Here is a 7,988-nt window from a genome sequence, read left to right on the forward strand (position 1 = left end):
TTCGTTCAGGTTTATTTTCGGCGCACCACCCGGAATAATTGATGAAAAATTTTAATTATTTCACCAATTTCCTTCTTATTGCTTCTAAAATATTTCCGCTAGGCGACATGAAATTATCACACGTGGCATAGATAAAATTATTAACTGCTTCTAATAATTGTAATCGAGTTTTTGATATACCTTAAGGGGTTCGTGAAGGTAACAAATAGAATCAAAGTTAATACACATGTTGGGCTACGTAGTACCATTTAAATCACTTTCTTCGATACCTTCCCCCTAAATTTTACATGCCACAGACGACAGTGCGAGGGAACATGCTATAACCGAATCTACCAATTAACATATGTAACACAACATATTAAATTTATGACAATTTGAAATGTATATGCATAATACTAAATTAACTCACCAAATTTATATTGCTCTCTCACTTCATACTCAATAAATAATCCTTAATACTATGAGCGTCCTGATTCTTCGGGAACTGATGCAGCATTATATATACTGTAAACGAATATATTTATATTTATAAATATTTTTCCCCACTTGTAAACTCAACCTCAACAAACTTTGTTTGAACCCTTCACCCACACTGCATCACCATGTGACAAATGAAGAACGCGACCCGAACATACAGTCAGCGCAAGCAGACTACGATTTCTGCAATCAGGCTCTTCTGCGGCACTGCCGGCTCGGCGCCTGTCAGAGCATCTTTTCAAGGTCAGTCCATCTGCTGTTTGCCGACCTTCTTTCGGCTCCTTTACTTGTCGGCACGCCGTCAACGTTTCGGAGTCTTTCCGACAACATTTGCCGCGGTCGCCGTCCGCTGTTTGCCGTCTCCTTCCAAAATAATTGTCAAGGATCCTCTCGTACTTGTATTTTATTTTAAGTATTTACTTCTCATATACCCTTTACGTGCAGTCCCTTTACTACATTTCCTTTAATGCATTTACCTATTTTTATGGTCGGCATGCCGTCAACGTTTCGAAGTCTTTACAACTATCATTTGCGACTGTCGTTCCGTCCGCTGTATGCCGACTTTCTGCCGACTCCGTTTTCACAAGACAAGCTTTATGAAATTAGTGCCCACCCAGAAGAAAAACCTTCGGACAGTTTCAATTTTTAATTCATCATTAAAGAAGATACAGGCTTTGTTCATTTTCCAAAATTCGACTCTTTGCCGCTGGTACGCGTTATTGGAACTTTCCCCGACGTCGTGCCGACGTCGCTTTTCAAGAAATTGCCGGCAGTCTCTTTTTGCAGTCGTCGTCCGACTGACTCCCGACTGTTTCGAGAAAGCTTTATACGAGGGAAATATAAGCCCTAATTCGAATTTTAAAGCAACAAATTACCTTCTAACTCTCTTTGTTTTATTTTGGTGAACGAATCTCTTTTTGCTTGTCGCGGTTGAAAATCGAGCGGAAAGACGTCGGTGTTCGGCGCCGGCAATCCGACCGCGGCACCTGGTCGGCATGGACAAATTGTCCGACTATAGGCGACAGGATCCTGATGGGTAGTATTAGTTTTTACCTTTAAACAAGTTATTTGAATTTTATACTATTCGTGACATTATTTTCGTATTTATTAAAGGCCTGCTTTCACGAAAAAAAAAAAACAAAATGTCATTTCTACTTTTATTTCTTAGTTTATAATGATGAAAATTGCTGAAACCCGAATTGTTAGTAGGTAATGTATTCATGTATATTGTAAAATATTTCTAGCGTATCAGTACCTAGCGCTTAATTTATGTTGTATTTTACGGTGATTACAGCTACATAAAAATATTTCTTACTTAAACAGACGTAAGATGCATTACAAATGACTATTTAAAAAAACGAAATTTAGAAAAAACGAGATGCATTTTTTTTTAAATACGTACATTTCTGAAAAAATACGAACGTGTTTTTTTCTATTTACAACAATAATTGTAAATATGTCACTTGGAATAGGTGGTAGATTATGTTTTTTGCTTATTACTTGATTGTGGCACAAAAATCAGCGGTATATAGAGGAATCACAAGTTTTCACAATGACCTATAACTCATATTTCGTTCATTTCCGGAAAGTCCTCATAGATCATACCAGTAGTTGCCCCACAACATTTAACCGTTTTCGGCTTATTTTTTGTTAATTATTCTTCTTAGTGGTCGAACGGATGCTTGAAGATAATGCAAGATGCCCTGCTACTAAATTCTTTGATCTTGTCATCTGATGTGCTGTACAGGGAAAGTTTATGAAGAATCCAGATTAAGAAAAAAAAGTAGTTGGCAATTTGTAACGCGAGATGATCTCTGTAGTTGCCCACAGTAATAACGTTCATTATTCCACCAAATCAGGAATGGATTGTGCCATCAATACTTTCACTGTCATGGGTTTTATCAGCAATTTGTTTTCAACAGTGTTATCCGAGTTTCTTCGATATATATATACGTGTGTGCTGACCTACAGTAATATTGGATTTTTCTTTTACAGAATAAGACAAATTTTGTTATGGTCACACATCAGTTTCACATATCATTTTATTTAACACTTGTTTGACCTTAGTTTCGGAATTTATTACAGCCAATTTTCATGCAGATATATCAAAATAATAATAATAATAATACACCATGCATCATATCATATTATGCAAAGCACATTCGTGGCTTTAGTACAGTTGGCAGACATCTTCAAAGTGTAAATGTTGGATTCGATTTCCAGAAATAATTAATATGCTTCGTATTCTACATCAAGCTATGAGTCTGTTGTCATTTAGTCACTGAAGCTCTTATAAATTTCCAGTCCAATCAACAAAATAAAATATCACATTAATTGATGAGAATACTCAAAAATATTGATTATTATGAGACGAATGAGGAATGTAATATGCCAATATGGTCCCTTCAAACATAATATGCATGTCATCAAATATATCGGTTAGTATTTTATCAGTACTAACAAATAGTACTGGATTTAAAATACTGGAAATCATATACATATGTATGTAACACTGCAACTTATCTCAAATACAAAAGTAAGAAAGAAGGTGGAAAGAGACCTTGGACGTCCTATAGAATATTACAGTAATGTATACATGTTGTAATAAAATCTCTGCTGAAAACCACCGGCGAGATTTCTTCAACTTTCTTAATTTAATCCCAACTATGAGTCCCTTTGCCACAAGAACTTAGAATACTTCGCTATATGTAAGCATAGAAAAATAGATATTTAAAATTGGTTGACTCGAATTAAAATCTGTCACTTTCATTTCGCAATAGGTTCGATATCCGTTGGGAATTCACAGCCATTTTCCATAAATTGAGGAACATATACGAAAATAACTGAAATGTATAAAATGGTTGCAATATTTGGCAATGATGGAAAGAATTAGGAGTTTCACTAACTTTTCTTCTGTATTCCTTTTCTTTAATAGAGAACAATAATACAGTTTCTAGTTTTATTATGCGATTCAATTTTGATTTATTTAAATATGGTATTTTGTGTGGACCCAATATTGAATGTCATGTTATGTCCAAGTTGATGGATATCCTCCTAAGTTTTTGAATCACTGACATGAATTTTACTCGAATTTTAAAAGAAAAGTAAAGAACTCCCGTGAGACCGGACTGTATAAATGTAGTCTTACAATTACATCATCAGTTTAACTTTCGAGTAGTCACGCCGCGGACAAAAAAAAAAACACAGGAAAATTATTTTATATCGGTGTCTATACTGTTTTTCAGACAGACTCTACCGTCCAGCTTTTCTTCCCCCTCATCTGCCCGAACATTCATGCTAAGTTACTCCATGAGTTTAAATACTAGTGATTGTTTAGTGACTCTACGGTGCTTTGCACCGCGCGCGACTAATCGTGTTATATTTTTTCCAGTGCTTCATTTCGCACGTGATCTTTGCTCTGGAGATGTTTTAAGCTTTATAAATATAAATCGACACAGCTAGCAAACTGATACAGAGTGTGAGAAAAGAGGAAACTACAAGTGAACACCTTAATAGAACGGAGGCAAATGTTAGGAAAGGACTATTCGGATAAATCAGCCAAGACCATCTCGTGGAAGCTTTGTCTAAGGAAGATTATAACAAAGAAGATAATGTAGAAGTGAGTCAACACGAAAGTGGAAATGAAGAATCTGCAAGTGAGCTTCGAGACTTCAACCCAGAAATGTTCAGCGATTCCCTGAATGTTGTAGGAAAGGCCGAAATATGCGACGACGAAGTGTAAACAGTGTAAAATTGAAGATAACCTAAAGTAATTCATTGTAGTGCTGTATAGCTGAAGTTTCCGTACCGTAAAATAATTCAATATAAATTTGATTTTATTTCGATTTAACGCCCCTTTTGGCACAAAAGTTGTATGAGACATGAATCTACTACTTTAAAATGGGATTCGAACCACATTAGCTCCCACCGGAAATCGAACCCGAACGTCCTACGCCAAAGGCTCGTATGCTAACTGCTTAGCTACGAGTGAGCTCTAATTGAATATGAAATACACTCTGAAGTTTTGTTTTATTGTTATGTTTATATAGTATTAATTTTATTATATTTACTACTGCATTTCTAATTTTAGACGGACAAAAGTTTTGACTTGCAAATATATTATTATGAAGAAAGAAATATTGTATTTTGTTACACAAACAAAAGAACAAAATCAGAATTCAGATTTTCAATAAAACCAGTGCGTAGTTAATTATCTAAAAAGATATGTAACAAAGAAAAATATATGTTACTCCAAATAAGAATTAAAAACAATCTCTAATAGTTATTACTCAAAACTTTATTATAAAAATAAGTATTTTATTCGCTCCTAATGAAAAACATTCACAATTCTCTTCCTATTACAAAAAAAAATTAAAACGCTATTTGCAACACGTTTTTTTCATGCGGTCCTTTTGACCGCGCTCGGCTACTCAAGTTACTTCGACATCACGACTTTTCGAGGGTTAAATACTTGCTTTATTTATCAAAAATATTTTACGTTTCAATATCAGTTACCGAAAAGACGCATGCGTTTTAATTTGTAGGATAATCCAAAATACGATATGACAATTCAGACAATGCATTAAATTATTTAACTCTTATTGATATGAAGTTCTTTGACTACCTTATTCAAGAGTAGTAACAAGTAATCATGGAATAACATACGAGTACCATTTTCTGTCAACAGAAACTTATGAAACTTAAATTTCTTGTGTGTATTAAGGTAAAAGCTTATATTAAAAACAACTCATTTTCTTATCCATTTAATTGAAGGTTATTTAGACAATCAAATTGTGTTTCACAAAACTTTTAACGCATGAATTTACATCATGTTTTAACCGTCCTAGACAGGTATGACGGTTTTTAATATAACACTATATTCCAGACTCTAACTATTTTCACCAATTTAGTTATTTCCTATAGTTTTATAGATACAACAATTCATAAATAACGTCTTCTGCTTCATGTATACTGCTTTCATAGAACCTGACATTAATGTTTTTTTCTTCGAAATTACATTAGAAGAATAGCAATAAGACTTTTAGTACCTATCTTAGAAATGCGAATTGTAGTTTCGACCAATGGAACTAGTCAAAGAAGGACAGTTTTGACAAGTAATATATTCAGTTCGTGTTTTCTAATTACATTATACTTAGGATGTAACTAACAAGATGAAATATGAATTTTGAAGTTTTGAATTTTTAAATAATAAAGGACAGCCTTACCTTTTACCTCTCACTATTTGTAAGTCATCTCGGAGGCATGAAAGATCGCATTTACAGTTCAAACCATTCTCTTTAGATTTAAATGTATTCACCGGCTCGAGTTGATCTGAAGAATGAAGTTTGTAATGTACAAAAATATTTTATATTTGCTAAAATAAGAATGTTTAATAAATATATATTCTTTAATGATTTGTATAATTTAATAAATGTATAGACAACGAAAGAATCATAATAACTTTAAATATGCAGTATATTTCAAATTGGGTTTCTGAAGGTATATTACTTCCATTTGTAACTTTTATAGTATCGAGTAGTTATGTTTCGATTATTTTCGGGAAATGATTTCAAATAAATAAGTGAGAGAAATTGAAATTTAAGTTATTTGTAGTTTTAGAATTGTCGGAAGACAATTTTCTTTAATTATAATAGTAAAGTGTTTACCATGAAAACAAGCAATATCTTCTCGTCGTGGTGCGATATAAATATGTGAAGACCTTTTGTATTTGTACATTTTTACAGACAAATCGTAGTATGCAATATCACACTATTGAGATAATATATTTGAAAGAGGGTCCTGCGAGATGCGGATTAAGATAACGTTAAGCAACTTCGTATAATTATTTGTAAATTACAAAGTATTGCAAACACCATGTCATCGATAACTTAATATGATATGGTTTCTGGAAAATTACGTTTTACGAGTCTTCGGTGGAGAAACTATTTCGTGTGTGGTCACTATTTAATTTACTTTATCCACAGAACATAATAATCGTCATGGTACAGCATTAATTTATACATTCATGGTATACGAAGAAGTATTAATACAATCAAGAATTTAAAACTAATATTTAAAAGATGTAATGGTTTTCTGTTTTATAACATTCATCCATCAGGTGCAGATAATTACGAACCCGTGGAAAATCACAGCTGGTAACCCGAAGTGCAATTCGAATATACTAATAATCCGGAGCCAGTAAAAAGCTTTTTTATCTTAATAATACTAAAAATACCATAAACCTACAGTTTACTCAGTTGGTGGAGAAAGCATATATTCCATAGAAATCTTGGGTTAGAAAATGAGAAAACGAAACAGCTTACCGCAAATATCGTTGTATCTATAAAAAGGTATGTACATAACACTTGGAATGTACGCTTAATACATTCTTTTCCCAAAATACCGCAAACGTTACTGTTTATGTCTATTTCAAAAGTAGTGATATCGCGAACTGCTATCCTGTCTTAGAATAGTTTCTCTTTCCCACTTCCCGATTCAGTTTTTCTTAATACCTAACACTAAACAATTCAGTCCATACACATAATACGCATTCTTAATATTAAATTCAATTCTTGCAGCTAACCACTTCCGCTGTTACCATCTAATCAAACGTCTCAGTGACGAAATCTTCTTATACTGTAGGGTTTCCTTAATTTTTGATGGAGATTTAATATGTGGTTATATTAGAATATCCCTGAAGAATTATAATATACATTTTAGTAACGATGTGTTTCTTACAATATTGCATCTCGTCTTATGATGTGCGTTATGTGCATAGAGTATTTGTAAATGGTCTGCAAATTCTGATTAAAATTTCTTTTAAAAATAATTGCACTAATCCTAAAATTGAATACTATTTTTCAATGTGATGTAAATTTGTTTTAGGCAGAATTTCGCAGGATTTACTGACAATGTATAATGGTAAATGTAAGTATTATATTTATGAATCTTTCAGTATGATATTGAATTCACTGCATTGAAATTTTTATATTCCATAGTGTGTAGTGGTATTATATACAATTAAAGCTGTCCAAAAATAATAGTAATTCGGAAAGCAGCAAATTGCTTTTATTTTAATAAAATAAGTCTATGTATTGTCTCTGCTCCGTACCTAGTAGCATGTGATGTCTTTGAGATTACTTCTTCGCAAGTAATTTGAACATGTGAGTTAGTCATATGAAAGCCTACCGGAAATAACGTGTTTGTTTCAAATACTCAGTGAATAATGAAGGATTTATCGAACATAACACTAACAATCTTCAATTTAATGGACTACTGGTTAGTGGCAAGAAGAGCTTTTCAAAATATTCAGGAAACTAACAAAGCTCGAAACACCTATAACGAACTAATATTGTTTATACGCTGAACACACTTGTTGAAAATTATGTTCAAATTTCGAAATGGGATAGCTCGGGACAAGTCGATAATCATCTTATATTCGTGACATTGGTCAGCCTGGATAAACTCCAAGCCATGTTGAAATATAATCATTAACACTTAAGTTAATCAAT

Source organism: Thermobia domestica, chromosome 1 (genome assembly GCF_964235325.1).
Source record: "Thermobia domestica chromosome 1, izTheDome1.hap1.1, whole genome shotgun sequence".
NCBI lineage: Eukaryota > Metazoa > Arthropoda > Insecta > Zygentoma > Lepismatidae > Thermobia > Thermobia domestica.